The sequence below is a fragment of the Oncorhynchus tshawytscha genome, linkage group LG33 (genome assembly GCF_018296145.1).
Source record: "Oncorhynchus tshawytscha isolate Ot180627B linkage group LG33, Otsh_v2.0, whole genome shotgun sequence".
Taxonomy (NCBI): Eukaryota; Metazoa; Chordata; class Actinopteri; order Salmoniformes; family Salmonidae; genus Oncorhynchus; species Oncorhynchus tshawytscha.
The window spans coordinates 32,325,861-32,341,580 of record NC_056461.1 but is presented as its reverse complement, the minus strand read 5'-3'; the positions used below and the strand labels follow the sequence as shown (position 1 = coordinate 32,341,580).

Below are 15,720 nucleotides of genomic sequence, written 5' to 3'. Positions count from 1 at the left end.
TCCCCATCTTCCTCACGCTGGTCTACTCCAACTGGCTCCCCTGCCAGGATTTGGAAGGACTCTCTCACACAGTCCTCTGCATGAAAATAACAAGGCCAAAACAATGTCCCTCCCTGCCTCACAGAGCCTCACAGAGCCTCAGAGGGCCTCACAGAGCTTCACAGAGCCTCACAGAGTCTTCTTCTGGTTGGACATGCAGTAATGATGATGCACCGTCTCTCCAACACAGTTGGTCTCTCAGGATCACTGGATAATGACCCTCCCAGATGACTCTGCTGAGAATCACAATATCAGTTTAGTCTTCCAATTTTCAATCCTATATTAGATCACAATGAGGAAGAATATTATTTCACCCCGATTCAGGACTGTTTTGTCTTTCTTTTCATTTCTGCTGTGTTTTGTACCCATGCTTTGTAAAGAGTGCCAGGATTGGTATCCTTCCAGGGGTACATTAAGGTCTGTGTTCATTATTTATAAGGTGATTTTGAGGGTTTGATAATGTAAAAAGAGAAAATGTGTTCCTTGACCCTGCCTGACCCTTTGTTGTTCTTATATTTGGGTGAAAAGGAGAGTGAAAAACAAAGCCAAACAGATAAACTCCAGCGAGCCCCCCATGGAACAGGGGCTAGCTCATTAAAGCTGTCTCCACACCTCTCTCCATGCGTGTGAGTCTACCCCCCCCCCACCACCAAATCGCTATTCCCAGAGAATTCCCTGGACTCTTGGCTGCTCCCCCCCTCGTCCCTCGGAGGGCCCAGCTTTCCCACTAGGCAGAAGGGCTGCCTGCGTTGGCGAGCCGCTCAAGCCCACCTTCTGCACATCTGAGAACCTCTGTGAAATCCTAATCCCCAGAGCGGGGTGAAGCGCAGGCCCAGCTTGCCTGACCTCTCCGGTTGCCATGGATACAGCGCACTATAAATAAAACCAATTTTTTTTCCTCTAGCAGTTTGGCAGGGCTGTACGGCCTGCTCGCTGGTGGGGCTTATTTTCTCTCTCCCTCTCTCTCCACCTCTCTCTGTCTACTCTCTCCCCCCCTCTCCACCTCTCTCTGTCTACTCTCTCTCCCCCTCTCCACCTCTCTCTGTCTACTCTCTCCCCCCTCCACCTCTCTCTGTCTACTCTCTCCCCCCTCTCCACCTCTCTCTGTCTACTCTCTCCCTCCCTCTCCACCTCTCTCTGTCTACTCTCTCCCTCCCTCTCCACCTCTCTCTGTCTACTCTCTCCCTCCCTCTCCACCTCTCTCTGTCTACTCTCTCCCCCCTTCTCTCCTCTTGATCATGGGGTGTCCATCAGTTTCCCTTATTCTCCCTTCTGCACTTGACTCTCCTCTTACACTTTTTAGACCGAGACACTAACCGTGACACTACCAACTTTTTGACACAACATTCTAAAAATCATGGTAACCTAAAACACGGTGTGAGAGAGTGAGAGAAAAAGTGAGAGGGGAGCGAGAGTATGGACCTAGTGAGAGGGGAATTGTTTTGTGTGGAGGCCCTTTATAAAAAATAAATAAAAAAAGGACGCCTATTTTCTTCAAAGTGGCGGCAGAGAGGCGTTGTCAGAAGAGGGAGGCTGCGTGCTTGTGCACTGAATCAGGACTGTGCTGAAGATTTTTGTCTGGCGAGGCGAATCTCGGGAGGCTAGAAAATAATTTGGTCACGGCTGTGGGAGGTTGCTGGGGGCAGGCGGGCAGGGTGGGGGGGTGAGGTTGGTGGAGGGACGGCTGGGAGGAGGCGGGGTTTAGACCGTCTCACTGCGGTGAGAACACGCTTGACACTTCATTCCTTTCCAGTTAATGCGGAGCGGACTGCAGGATGTTAACCCTATCCCTGCCTGCCTCCCTGCCTCCTCCCTGCCTGCCTGCCTCCCTGCCTGCCTCCCCTGCCTGCCTCCCTGCCTTTCCCTGCCTGCCTCCCTGCCTGCCTCCCTGCCTGCCTCCCTGCCTGCCTCCCTGCCTGCTTCCCTGCCTGCCTCCCTGCCTGCCTCCCTGCCTGCCTCCCTGCCTGCCTCCCTGCCTGCCTCCCCCTGCCTCCTGCCTGCCTCCCTGCCTGCCTCCCTGCCTGCCTCCCTGCCTGCCTCCCTGCCTGCCTCCCTGCCTGCCTCCCTGCCTGGCTGGCTGCCTGGTCACTGGCCTCGTGCTGTGCTAAGCACCTCAACCAACCTGAAGACACCTTAACACCAGGGCTGGACATCACCATAATGAACCAGTGGCCAAATATAGGACACTGTATGTAAGAATGTGATTATTTGTATTGTGTGCGTATTGTGTTTGTATCGTGTGTATGTGTCATGTCAAGTTGGTGAATATCTGAGTCACTTTTTAAGACAACATTATGTTGCCTCGGTGCTGGGTTTCTGTCATCAGGATTTGACCATGACATAACTGGAGCCCCCTGTCTGAGAGATAAGGAGCAGTATGACACATCTCTCTGTCTGCCTCAGGTGAATTAGACAGAAAAACACCCTCACGAGGAGATGATGGTCACAGAGCTGGAGGCCAATCACATGGTCCCTCTGAGGTTCCTATCCACGTCATAGTATCAGTATATAGTCCTATCCAGCCCATAGATAGACTTTCATTAGCTTCTTTATTCTCCCATGTCTAAGGCCATGCGGCGGAGCCTATTCTGTAGGTAGAATCCACAGTACCAGTGTCATTGGATATTCTGTATGTTGCGCCGTAAATGACTTTGGAGGACTTGTGCCTTTAGGCTGGCTTAAGAAAAGCTACAGTACAGTAGGACATCCGAGTTGCTGAATGTGAGACTCTATACAGGTGAATCCACCTACAGTAGTCTCCAACTATACTCCGAGGTGTGAGATCCTGTGATTGTTTAGGTGCACATCTCCGCGTCGGTGCCAGTGTGTGCTGTGTGCTAGTGTGAGTGAGTGTGAAGACATGGTTAGCAGGGAGTTAACCAGTCAGGCAGGGCTGTGGCAGTCCTCCTGCCCCTCAGACAGATTAATCATGCAAGAGAGACATAGCAGGCCCCTGCTCGCTCTGCCTGGGGGTGAAGCCGTATCACATGGCCCCGGACCCCCACTCTTTCCTTGCTATGCTCCACTCCTCAGGGCTGGTGTGCTGGGAATGGGGCTGGTGGGGGAAGAGAGGGTGGTTGGGGGAGATGGTGTGTGTGGGGGTGATGGTGGGGGAGACGGGCTGGTAGAGGAAGAGGGGGTGGTGGTGGATGGGCTGGTAGGGGAAGAGGGGGTGGTGGAGGGGCTGGTAGGGGAAGAGAGGGGTGGTAGAGGGGCTGGTAGGGGAAGAGAGGTGGTGGTGGAGGGGCTGGTAGGGGAAGAAGGGAGTGGTGGAGGCGCTGGTAGGGGAAGAGGGGGTGGTAGAGGGGCTGGTAGGGGAAGAGGGGGCTGGTAGGGGAAGAGGGGGTGGTAGAGGGGCTGGTAGGGGAAGAGGGGGTGGTAGAGGGGCTGGTAGGGGAAGAGAGGGTGGTGGTGGAGGGGCTGGTAGAGGAAGAGAGGTGGTGGTGGAGGGGCTGGTAGAGGAAGAGAGGTGGTGGTAGAGGGGCTGGTAGGGGAAGAGGGGGTGGTAGAGGGGCTGGTAGGGGAAGAGAGGTGGTGGTGGAGGGGCTGGTAGGGGAAGAGGGGGGTGGTAGAGGGGCTGGTATGGGAAGAGGGGGTGGTAGAGGGGCTGGTAGGGGAAGAGGGGGTGGTAGAGGGGCTGGTAGGGGAAGAGGGGGTGGTAGAGGGGCTGGTAGGGGAAGAGGGGGTGGTAGAGGGGCTGGGGAAGAGGGGGTGGTAGGGGGCTGGTAAAGAGAGGGGTGGTGGAGGGGCTGCTAGGGGAAGGGGGGTGGTAGAGGGGCTGGTAGGGGAAGAGGGGTGGTAGAGGGGCTGGTATGGGAAGAGAGGTGGAGGTGGAGGAGCTGGTAGGGGAAGAGGGGTGGTAGAGGAGCTGGTAGGGGAAGAGGGGGTGGTAGAGGGGCTTGTAGGGGAAGAGAGGTGGTGGTGGAGGGGCTGATAGGGGAAGAGAGGTGGTGGTGGAGGGGCTGGTAGGGGAAGAGGGGGTGGTAGAGGGGCTGGTAGGGGAAGAGGGGGTGGTAGAGGAGCTGGTAGGGGAAGAGAGGTGGTGGTGGAGGGGCTGGTAGAGGAAGAGAGGTGGTGGTGGAGGGGCTGGTAGGGGAAGGGGGGTGGTAGAGGAGCTGGTAGGGGAAGAAGAGGGTGGTGGAGGGGCTGGTAGGGGAAGAGGGGGTGGTAGAGGGGCTGGTAGGGGAAGAGGGGGTGGTAGAGGAAGAGAGGTGGTGGTGGAGGAGCTGGTAGGGGAAGAGGGGGTGGTAGAGGAGCTGGTAGGGGAAGAGGGGGTGGTAGAGGAAGAGAGGTGGTGGTGGAGGAGCTGGTAGGGGAAGAGAGGTGGTGGTGGAGGAGCTGGTAGGGGAAGAGGGGGTGGTAGAGGAGCTGGTAGGGGAAGAAGAGGGTGGTGGAGGGGCTGGTAGGGGAAGAGGGGGTGGTAGAGGGGCTGGTAGGGGACGAGGGGGTGGTAGAGGAAGAGAGGTGGTGGTGGAGGAGCTGGTAGGGGAAGAGGGGGTGGTAGAGGAAGAGAGGTGGTGGTGGAGGAGCTGGTAGGGGAAGAGGGGGTGGTAGAGGGGCTGGTAGGGGAAGAGGGGGGTGGTAGAGGGCTGGTAGGGGAAGAGAGGTGGTGGTAGAGGGGCTGGTAGAGGAAGAGAGGTGGTGGTGGAGGGGCTGGTAGAGGAAGAGAGGTGGTGGTGGAGGGGCTGGTAGGGGAAGAGGGGGTGGTAGGGGAGCTGATAGGGGAAGAGAGGTGAGGGGAAGAGGGGGAGGTTGAGGAGCTGGTAGGGGAAGAGGAGGGTGGTGGAGGGGCTGGTAGGGGGAAGAGGGGGTGGTAGAGGGGCTGGTAGGGGAAGAGGGGGTGGTAGAGGAAGAGAGGTGGTGGTGGAGGAGCTGGTAGGGGAAGAGGGGGTGGTAGAGGGGCTGGTAGGGGAAGAGAGGTGGTGGTAGAGGGGCTGGTAGGGAAGAGGGGGTGGTAGAGGGGCTGGTAGGGAAAGAGAGGTGGTGGTGGAGGGGCTGGTAGCGGAAGAGGGGGTGGTAGAGGAGCTGGTAGGGGAAGAGGGGAGTGGTAGAGGGGCTGGTGGAGGAAGAGAGGTGGTGGTGGAGGGGCTGGTAGGGGAAGAGAGGTGGTGGTGGAGGAGCTGGTAGGGGAAGAGGGGGTGGTAGAGGGGCTGGTAGAGGAAGAGACGTGGTGGTGGAGGGGCAGGTAGGGGAAGAGAGGTGGTGGTGGAGGGGCTGGTAGGGGAAGAGGGGGTGGTAGAGGAGCTGGTAGGGGAAGAAGGGGTGGTGGAGGGGCTGGTAGGGGAAGAGGGGGTGGTAGAGGGGCTGGTAGGGGAAGAGGGGGTGGTAGAGGAAGAGAGGTGGTGGTGGAGGAGCTGGTAGGGGAAGAGGGGGTGGTGGTAGAGGAGCTGGTAGGGGAAGAGGGGGTGGTAGAGGAAGAGAGGTGGTGGTGGAGGGGCTGGTAGGGGAAGAGAGGTGGTGGTGGAGGGGCTGGTAGGGGAAGAGGGGGTGGTAGAGGGGCTGGTAGGGGAAGAAGAGGGTGGTGGAGGGGCTGGTAGGGGAAGAGGGGGTGGTAGAGGGGCTGGTAGGGGAAGAGGGGGTGGTAGAGGAAGAGAGGTGGTGGTGGAGGAGCTGGTAGGGGAAGAGGGGGTGAGGAAGAGAGGGGTGGTGGAGGAGCTGGTAGGGAAGAGGGGGTGGTAGAGGGGCTGGTAGGGGAAGAGGGGGTGGTAGAGGGGCTGGTAGGGGAAGAGAGGTGGTGGTAGAGGGGCTGGTAGAGGAAGAGAGGTGGTGGTGGAGGGGCTGGTCCTGGAGGGGCTGGTAGGGGAAGAGGGGGTGGTAGGGGAGCTGATAGGGGAAGAGAGGTGAGGGGAAGAGGGGGAGGTTGAGGAGCTGGTAGGGGAAGAGGAGGGTGGTGGAGGGGCTGGTAGGGGGAAGAGGAGGGTGGTAGAGGGGCTGGTAGGGGAAGAGGGGGTGGTAGAGGAAGAGAGGTGGTGGTGGAGGAGCTGGTAGGGAAGAGGGGGGATGGTAGAGGGGCTGGTAGGGGAAGAGAGGTGGTGGTGAGGGGCTGGTAGGGGGGAGGGGGTGGTAGAGGGGCTGGTAGGGAAAGAGAGGTGGTGGTGGAGGGGCTGGTAGCGGAAGAGGGGGTGGTAGAGGAGCTGGTAGGGAAGAGGGGAGTGGTAGAGGGGCTGGTGGAGGAAGAGAGGTGGTGGTGGAGGGGCTGGTAGGGGAAGAGAGGTGGTGGTGGAGGAGCTGGTAGGGGAAGAGGGGGTGGTGAGGGGCTGGTAGAGGAAGAGACGCTGTGGTGGAGGGGCAGGTAGGGGAAGAGAGGTGGTGGTGGAGGGGCTGGTAGGGGAAGAGGGGGTGGTAGAGGGGCTGGTAGGGGAAGAGGGGGTGGTAGAGGGGCTGGTAGGGGAAGAGGGGGTGGTAGAGGGGCTGGTAGGGGAAGAGAGGTGGTGGTGGAGGGGCTGGTAGGGGAAGAGGGGGTGGTAGAGGAGCTGATAGGGAAGAGAGGTGGTGGTGGAGGGGCTGGTAGAGGAAGAGAGGTGGTGGTGGAGGGGCTGGTAGGGGAAGAGGGGGTGGTAGAGGGGCTGGTAGGGGAAGAGAGGTGGTGGAGGGGCTGGTAGGAGAAGAGGGGGTGGTAGAGGGGTTGGTAGGGGAAGAGGGGGGTGGTAGAGGGGCTGGTAGGGGAAGAGGGGGTGGTAGAGGGGCTGGTAAGGGAAGAGGTGGGTGGTAGAGGGGCTGGTAGAGGAAGAGGGAGGTAGAGGTCAGTTGAACGCCTCATAACGCAGTGCTTTTCTTCCTCGCCTTTTAATCTTGAACTTCTCATTCTGTGGGCATCAGGAGATAGAGGCAGAGGAGGAGGAAAACAGAGGCGTCCATCTCTCCTGTCAACAACAACAGTCCCTTTTTTTATCTCTCATCGAGGGCCCTGATGGTGTGGGGTGGGATGAGAATTTTGTGTGGGGGGGGGGCCTCCTGCACTCTCCTGGAAATTGCTCAGCGACGTCTCTGTGCGTCAGAGAACAGCCATTGTTGCGCTCACAAGGAGAGAGATCTAGTTAGGCGCCGTCTCATAGTTGTGTGTCTCTCTGTGTGTGAGTGTCTGCATGCATGGCTGTGTCAGTATGTGTGTGTGTGTGTGTGTGTTTCAGTGTGAGTGTCCGTGTGTGCACAAGCGTGTTTTGCTATGTGAATGTGTGTGCGTGGGATGTGTGAACATTCTCCACAAGGCTGATGTGTGGACTTCCAAAGAGTCTCATCCCCCTGACTGTGTCGAGATAAAACCTTGCGTGACATCACAAGGCCGTGCTGCCTCCTCGTAAAAATTGACATCACTCCTCCTCATCCTCCCTAACAATAGAACTACCTCCACTCTGTCTGGATGAGTAATCAAACACGTGGGTCTGAAGAAGAAGGACCACACTGAGGTTACAGGCTCATTTACCACACTGAGGTTACAGGCTCATTTACCACACTGAGGTTACAGGCTCATTTACTACACTGAGGTTACAGGCTCATTTACCACACTGAGGTTACAGGCTCATTTACCACACTGAGGTTACAGGCTCATTTACCACACTGAGGTTACAGGCTCATTTACCACACTGAGGTTACAGGCTCATTTACCACACTGAGGTTACAGGCTCATTTACCACACTGAGGTTACAGGCTCATTTACCACACTGAGGTTACAGGCTCATTTACCACACTGAGGTTACAGGCTCATTTACCACACTGAGGTTACAGGCTCATTTACCACACTGAGGTTACAGGCTCATTTACCACACTGAGGTTACAGGCTCATTTACCACACTGAGGTTACAGGCTCATTTACCACACTGAGGTTACAGGCTCATTTACCACACTGAGGTTACGGGCTCATTTACCACACTGAGGTTACAGGCTCATTTACTCTGAGGTTACAGGCTCATTTACCACACTGAGGGCTCATTTACCACACTGAGGTACAGGCTCATTTACCACACTGAGGTTACGGGCTCCCACTTCCTTTACCACACTGAGGTTACAGGCTCATTTACCACACTGAGGTTACAGGCTCATTTACCACACTGAGGTTACCTCCACACTGAGGTTACAGGCTCATTTACCACACTGAGGTTACAGGCTCATTTACCACACTGAGGTTATGGGCTCATTTACCACACTGAGGTTACAGGCTCATTTACCACACTGAGGTTACAGGCTCATTTACCACACTGAGGTTACAGGCTCATTTACCACACTGAGGTTACGGGCTCATTTACCACACTGAGGTTACGGGCTCATTTACCACACTGAGGTTACAGGCTCATTTACTCTCCTCCTCTCTCTCCGTGTCCCTCTCAGTTCGTGTCCCTCTCCTCCACTCTGTCTGTGTCCCTCTCCTCCACTCTGTCCGTGTCCCTCTCCTCCACTCTGTCCGTGTCCCTCTCCTCCACTCTGTCCTAAAGCTGCTCTCCCTCACTCTGTCCATGTCCCTCTCCTCCTCTCTGTCCTAAAGCTGCTCTCCCTCACTCTGTCCTAAAGCCACTCTCCTCCTCTCTGTCCTAAAGCTACTCTCCTCCTCTCTGTCCGTGTCCCTCTCCTCCTCTCTGTCCGTGTCTACTCTCCTCCTCTCTGTCCGTGTCCCTCCTCCTCTCTGTCCTGTCCCTCTCCTCTCTGTCCATGCTACTATCCTCTCTGTCCTAAAGCCCTATCCTCCTCTCTGTCCTAAAGCTACTCTCCTCCTCTCTGTCCTAAAGCTACTATCCTCCTCTCTGTCCTAAAGCTACTATCCTCCTCTCTGTCCTAAAGCTACTATCCTCCTCTCTGTCCTAAAGCTACTATCCTCCTCTCTGTCCTAAAGCTACTATCCTCCTCTCTGTCCTAAAGCTACTCTCCTCCTCTCTGTCCTAAAGCTACTATCCTCCTCTCTGTCCTAAAGCTACTATCCTCCTCTCTGTCCTAAAGCTACTCTCCTCCTCTCTGTCCTAAAGCTACTATCCTCCTCTGTCCTAAAGCTACTATCCTCCTCTCTGTCCTAAAGCTACTCTCCTCCTCTCTGTCCTAAAGCTACTCTCCTCCTCTCTGTCCTAAAGCTACTATCCTCCTCTCTGTCCTAAAGCTACTATCCTCCTCTCTGTCCTAAAGCTACTATTCTCCTCTCTGTCCTAAAGCTACTCTTTTCCTCTCTGTCCTAAAGCTACTCTCCTCCTCTCTGTCCTAAAGCTACTATCCTCCTCTCTGTCCTAAAGCTACTCTCCTCCTCTCTGTCCTAAAGCTACTATCCTCCTCTCTGTCCTAAAGCTACTATTCTCCTCTCTGTCCTAAAGCTACTCTCCTCCTCTCTGTCCTAAAGCTACTATCCTCCTCTCTGTCCTAAAGCTACTATCCTCCTCTCTGTCCTAAAGCTACTATCCTCCTCTCTGTCCTAAAGCTACTCTCCTCCTCTCTGTCCTAAGGCTACTATTCTCCTCTCTGTCCTAAAGCTACTCTTTTCCTCTCTGGCCTAAAGCTACTCTCCTCCTCTCTGTCCTAAAGCTACTATCCTCCTCTCTGTCCTAAAGCTACTCTCCTCCTCTCTGTCCTAAAGCTACTATCCTCCTCTCTGTCCTAAAGCTACTCTCCTCCTCTGTCCTAAAGCTACTATCCTCCTCTCTGTCCTAAAGCTACTATCCTCTCTGTCCTAAAGCTACTCTTTTCCTCTCTGGCGGGCACTGCGTCTCCTCAGAGGTATAATGCTTTGCTTTGACTGGCAAGCAGGGGGCAGCCAAGAGAGGTTAAATGAGGCAAGTGATGTTTTATATTAACTACCAAAATAGGGAGCTGTGAGAGAAAGCCTATAGGGAGTTTCTCCTCGACTCTGGCTCTGAATTTCACTTTTGGAATCTAAAAGGAACAAAAGTTTACTGGGTGGATATTTCCTATATATTTCTGTGCCACAAAAAAATTGTGGTTATAAAGTGGATGAAGAGAGAGAATTCTGTAGTACACACACACACACACACACACACATTTTCTGAGAAAACATACATCACCAGCGCCTGGATGAGTCAAATTATTTTTATTGTTCCACTGTGATTGTGCCACACAGGCCTGAGATCACACACAAAGTGCAGCACACACCTTGTAGGACAACACTCATCACACAAGACAACATAGATCATCCCCATAAACACAGTAAAAAACAACAAAGAGTGCAACCAATCAGAAAACTGAGAGAATAAAAACAAAGATCTGAGGAGTATTATTTGGCATGGACCGTGTGGCTTGCCAGAACTGAGGAGTATTATTTGGCATGGCCCGTGTGTCTTGCCAGAACTGAGGAGTATTATTTGGCATGGCCCGTGTGGCTTGCCAGTGTTTGGTCCACTGGGACACAGAGAGGAGGCATTTGACACAGTCATTGTTCCATCTCAGGTAGGTAAGTCGCACACCGTGCTGCTTTGGCCAGGTTAAAGTCATGGGAGATGTGGCAGTAAACAAGCGGAGAGTGCTGTTCCCAGGGATCAAGGAGGAACCACCTCACTGATCCTGTTCTACCGGTCTGTCCATACTGTAATCCACCCATCTCCTTGGTCATGACAGCTATGTATGGACTATTTGGCCCTGTTAACATTAGCACAGTTTCTCTCTATATAGTAGCCAACAACCTCATAATGACGAAACACATATTACTGCATGTACTATGTCATTCAAGTTTACATTTGTCATACCTTTTGGGGATCACAAGTACAGGTTGTGACCTTGATAGCATTGTACAGGCTTTGTGAATGTATTGTATGATAAGTGTATCAATGAAGTAGGATTTGTACATGATAATATTTCAGAAACAATATAAACAGGTGAATACATGGTATGATATGGTCAATGATAGGGTTGTTCCATGAAATAAGGGATATTTTAAGGAATTGTGCACAAATAATTAACTTTAAAAGCCGGTTATATTAAATGAAGTGCCTTTTAATATAGACCACATGGACAATTCAATAAATCCAATATGAATAAAGACTTGCTAAATTGCTCTCTGCATTTTGTCATGTCTCTCTGTGCACCCTCTAGCCACTGTGCTTCTACGCCTGCATTGCTTGCTTTGATTGATTGGAACTTCTAGACTTTAACCCACTTAACCAAGATGTATCCACATTTTCACCTTCATTGTAAAGCCCTAGTTATTTTGTTGCTTTGATGAAGTCATTTCTAAAGATGATTATTTATTTAATGTGATTAGTTATTCATTTTAAAAAGGTTTAAAAAAAACTGCCCATTTTAAGGTCAAGTCTGTTACATGAACAGAAATCTCATTTTAATATGCTAAAACTATTCATCTCAAAAAAAAATGTTTTGAAGAAACATTGAACATCTAATAGTCATTGGCCATTTTCTGGCGTTTTGTGGTGGAGAACTGAGCAGGTCGAGCATCAACCCTGTTACCTATAGACAGACAGGCTATAAATATTTTAGAGGCCTGGTGCGGTCCTAAACGTGATGTTATTTACATTTCCTCACTTTGAGGTTGGAATAATACTGTGAAACTGTGAAAAAGATGATAATGCCATTTTAGTGTAAGCAATGTTTGAAATGTCTGCCTGTTTTGGTTGAATGGCGTTCTGGCCTGCCTGGTGACATCACCGGTACATTTGTTAATAGACCAATAAGAAAGATAGTTCCAAACCTCTCTGCAGCTAGGTTTACATTCTCCCCAGCCTACTCAGACCACTCCCAGACAGTCCAAGCAAAGTTCTTGCTTGAGAAATTGTTCTTTGCTAAGAAGCTATTTTTGTTTTCTTGTTGACCATTTCAATTGAAAACTATCACATTAAGGTACTTCACTGTTACCCAGAAATGATTTGATATTGAGATTAAAAACAGCTGCATTGGATGGTAACAAAAATAGAACATTTTGAAGCTTGCATTCAATTGCCCGTCCCTGTTGCACACAAAAAGCTTCCATTTCCTCTGTCACAAGGGGAGTTATGGCTGATTTAAGATGAAAGTCATCAATCCTGTTACTTTATTCAGCACTTAATAGGCCTTACTATAGTCATTTTCTTTTACCTCTTGAGATGGGAAAACATGTTTTTTATTCAGTTGAACATTGACCGAATGTTAAAATGAGGTGAAATAAAATTCTAAAATGCAGTTACACTACTCAAAAGGCATCTAATTAGTGGAACCACCCAATACCTTTGTGAATATAAAAAGGCAAAAGCAGGATACAAAGGAAGATGCTGTTTACGATCAACGCTATTGGTTCGTCTTTCCCACAGAGAGAATTTACAGTACTGTACAATTTAAAATAAAACATGGTAAACATTTTTAAAAAGTAAACAAAAGTAAACATTTTAAAATCTCTATACCATTGCATTGCTTTTGGAGTAATAGCAATCGAGTCAAACGTTTGGTTGTGTTCCTGAGAGACTCATGTGGCCTGCATGCCTGTCCCCAGTGGCTGAGGCCCCAGGCTGGATGTCCAGCAATGTCCAGTGGGGCCTGGGTGGGGATGGAATGGGGGACAGGGGGTGGGCCTGGTTGTCTGGTCCTGTCCTGTGGATTACCTGAGTGAGGGGCTGGCAACGAGACGCAGGTGGCTGGGCTTGGTGGGGATGGAGGGCTTGTTGCCGTGGGGGAGAGGGGTCTGTGTGGAGGGGGTGGGGCATGTCACACTGAAGGTCTTCATGAGCTGAGCCACCCGGCCACGCCCTGTACAGGTGTCCCCGCCCCCATCAGACACCACATCCTCAGACATGGTCCTGCGAGAGGCTGCGATCACACGGATATCTGGGAGAGGTAGACAGAGACAGAAAGAGAGAGGAAGAAAAAATTAAAAATAAAGAAAGAGAGAGAAATTGACTGAAAGAAAGAGACAGAAAGAAAGAGAGAAACACAGACAGACAGACAGGGGGGACAGACAGACAGGGGGAGACAGACAGACAGGGGGAAACAGAGAGGGAAAGAGAAAAACAGAAAAAGAGAGCGAAACAGATGAACGGTTAGAGGTGTCTTGCATCAACTAATAGAGCTGAAGCGGACTATGGTTACTACGTCTTGGTGTGTTGGTTACTACGTCTTGGTGTGTTGGTTACTACGTCTTGGTGTGTTGGTTACTATGTCTTGTTTACTACGTCTTGGTGTGTTGGTGACTACGTCTTGGTGTGTTGGTGACTACGTCTTGGTGTGTTGGTTACTACGTCTTGGTGTGTTGGTTACTACGTCTTGGTGTGCTGGTTACTATGTGTTGGTTTGTTAGTTACTACGTCTTGGTGTGTTAGTTACTACGTCTTGGTGTGTTAGTTACTACGTCTTGGTGTGTTAGTTACTACGTCTTGGTGTGTTGGTTACTACGTCTTGGTGTGTTGGTTACTACGTCTTGGTGTGTTGGTTACTACGTCTTGGTGTGTTGGTTACTACGTCTTGGTGTGTTGGTTACTACGTCTTGGTGTGTTGGTTACTACGTCTTGGTGTGTTGGTTACTACGTCTTGGTGTGTTGGTTACTACGTCTTGGTGTGTTGGTTACCATGTCTTGGTGTGTTGGTTACTATGTCTTGGTTACTACGTCTTGGTGTGTTGGTTACTACGTCTTGGTGTGTTGGTTACTACGTCTTGGTGTGTTGGTTACTACGTCTTGGTGTGTTTGTTACTACGTCTTGGTGTGTTGGTTACTACGTCTTGGTGTGTTGGTTACTACGTCTGGTGTGTTTGTTAATGCGTCTTGGTGTGTTGGTTACTACGTCTGGTGTGTTTGTTACTACGTCTTGGTGTGTTGGTTACTACGTCTGGTGTGTTTGTTAATGCGTCTTGGTGTGTTGGTTACTACGTCTGGTGTGTTGGTTACTACGTCTGGTGTGTTTGTTAATGCGTCTTGGTGTGTTGGTTACTACGTCTGGTGTGTTGGTTACTATGTCTTGGTGTGTTGGTTACTACGTCTGGTGTGTTTGTTACTACGTCTTGGTGTGTTGGTTACTACGTCTTGGTGTGTTGGTTACTACGTCTGGTGTGTTTGTTACTACGTCTTGGTGTGTTGGTTACTACGTCTTGGTGTGTTGGTTACTACGTCTGGTGTGTTTGTTAATGCGTCTTGGTGTGTTGGTTACTACGTCTGGTGTGTTGGTTACTACGTCTGGTGTGTTGGTTACTACGTCTTGGTGTGTTGGTTACTACGTCTTGGTGTGTTGGTTACTACGTCTTGTGTTGGTTACTACGTTGGTGTGTTGGTTACTACGTCTTGGTGTGTTGGTTACTACGTCTTGGTGTGTTGGTTACTACGTCTTGGTGTGTTGGTTACTACGTCTTGGTGTGTTGGTTACTATGTCTTGGTGTGTTTGTTAATGCGTCTTGGTGTGTTGGTTACTATGTCTTGGTGTGTTTGTTAATGCGTCTTGGTGTGTTGGTTACTATGTCTTGGTGTGTTAGTTACTACGTCTTGGTGTGTTGGTTACTACGTCTTGGTGTGTTTGTTAATGCGTCTTGGTGTGTTGGTTACTACGTCTTGGTGTGTTGGTTACTGCGTCTTGGTGTGCTGGTTACTACGTCTTGGTGTGTTGGTTACTATGTCTTGGTGTGTTGGTTACTACGTCTTGGTGTGTTAGTTACTACGTCTTGGTGTGTTGGTTACTACGTCTTGGTGTGTTGGTTACTACGTCTTGGTGTGTTTGTTAATGCGTCTTGGTGTGTTGGTTACTACGTCTTGGTGTGTTGGTTACTGCGTCTTGGTGTGCTGGTTACTACGTCTTGGTGTGTTTGTTAATGCGTCTTGGTGTGTTGGTTACTACGTCTTGGTGTGTTGGTTACTATGTCTTGGTTACTGCGTCTTGGTGTGTTGGTTACTACGTCTTGGTGTGTTGGTTACTACGTCTTGGTGTGTTGGTTACCATGTCTTGGTGTGTTGGTTACTATGTCTTGGTTACTACGTCTTGGTGTGTTGGTTACTACGTCTTGGTGTGTTGGTTACTACGTCTGGTGTGTTTGTTAATGCGTCTTGGTGTGTTGGTTACTACGTCTTGGTGTGTTGGTTACTACGTCTTGGTGTGTTGGTTACTACGTCTTGGTGTGTTGGTTACTGCGTCTTGGTGTGTTGGTTACTACGTCTTGGTGTGTTGGTTACTACGTCTTGGTGTGTTGGTTACCATGTCTTGGTGTGTTGGTTACTATGTCTTGGTTACTACGTCTTGGTGTGTTGGTTACTACGTCTTGGTGTGTTGGTTACTACGTCTTGGTGTGCTGGTTACTACGTCTTGGTTTGTTAGTTACTACGTCTTGGTGTGTTAGTTACTACGTCTTGGTGTGTTAGTTACTACGTCTTGGTGTGTTAGTTACTACGTCTTGGTGTGTTGGTTACTACGTCTTGGTGTGTTGGTTACTACGTCTTGGTGTGTTGGTTACTGCGTCTTGGTGTGTTGGTTACTGCGTCTTGGTGTGTTGGTTACTGCGTCTTGGTGTGTTGGTTACTGCGTCCTGGTGTGTTGGTTACTGCGTCCTGGTGTGTTGGTTACTACGTCTTGGTGTGTTGGTGACTACGTCTTGGTGTGTTGGTGACTACGTCTTGGTGTGTTGGTGACTACGTCTTGGTGTGTTGGTGACTACGTCTTGGTGTGTTGGTGACTACATCTTGGTGTGTTGGTGACTACGTCTTGGTGTGTTGGTGACTACGTCTTGGTGTGTTGGTGACTACGTCTTGGTGTGTTGGTGACTACGTCTTGGTGTGTTGGTTACTATGTCTTGGT

At 51.0% G+C, this 15,720-nt stretch overlaps 1 protein-coding gene across 4 annotated transcripts in view; it reads right to left on the bottom strand.

Annotated features, from left to right (window-relative positions):
• Positions 1–10,043: 10,043 nt before the first annotated feature.
• Positions 10,044–15,720, bottom strand: part of zgc:100829 (uncharacterized protein LOC445149 homolog) — a 44,552-nt gene continuing 38,875 nt past the window's right edge. For all 4 annotated transcript variants that reach the window (XM_042311704.1, XM_042311702.1, XM_042311705.1 and 1 more), the window contains one exon: positions 10,044–12,777. The gene's annotated coding sequence lies outside the window, so the exon portion shown is untranslated. The remainder of the gene's footprint in view (positions 12,778–15,720) is intronic.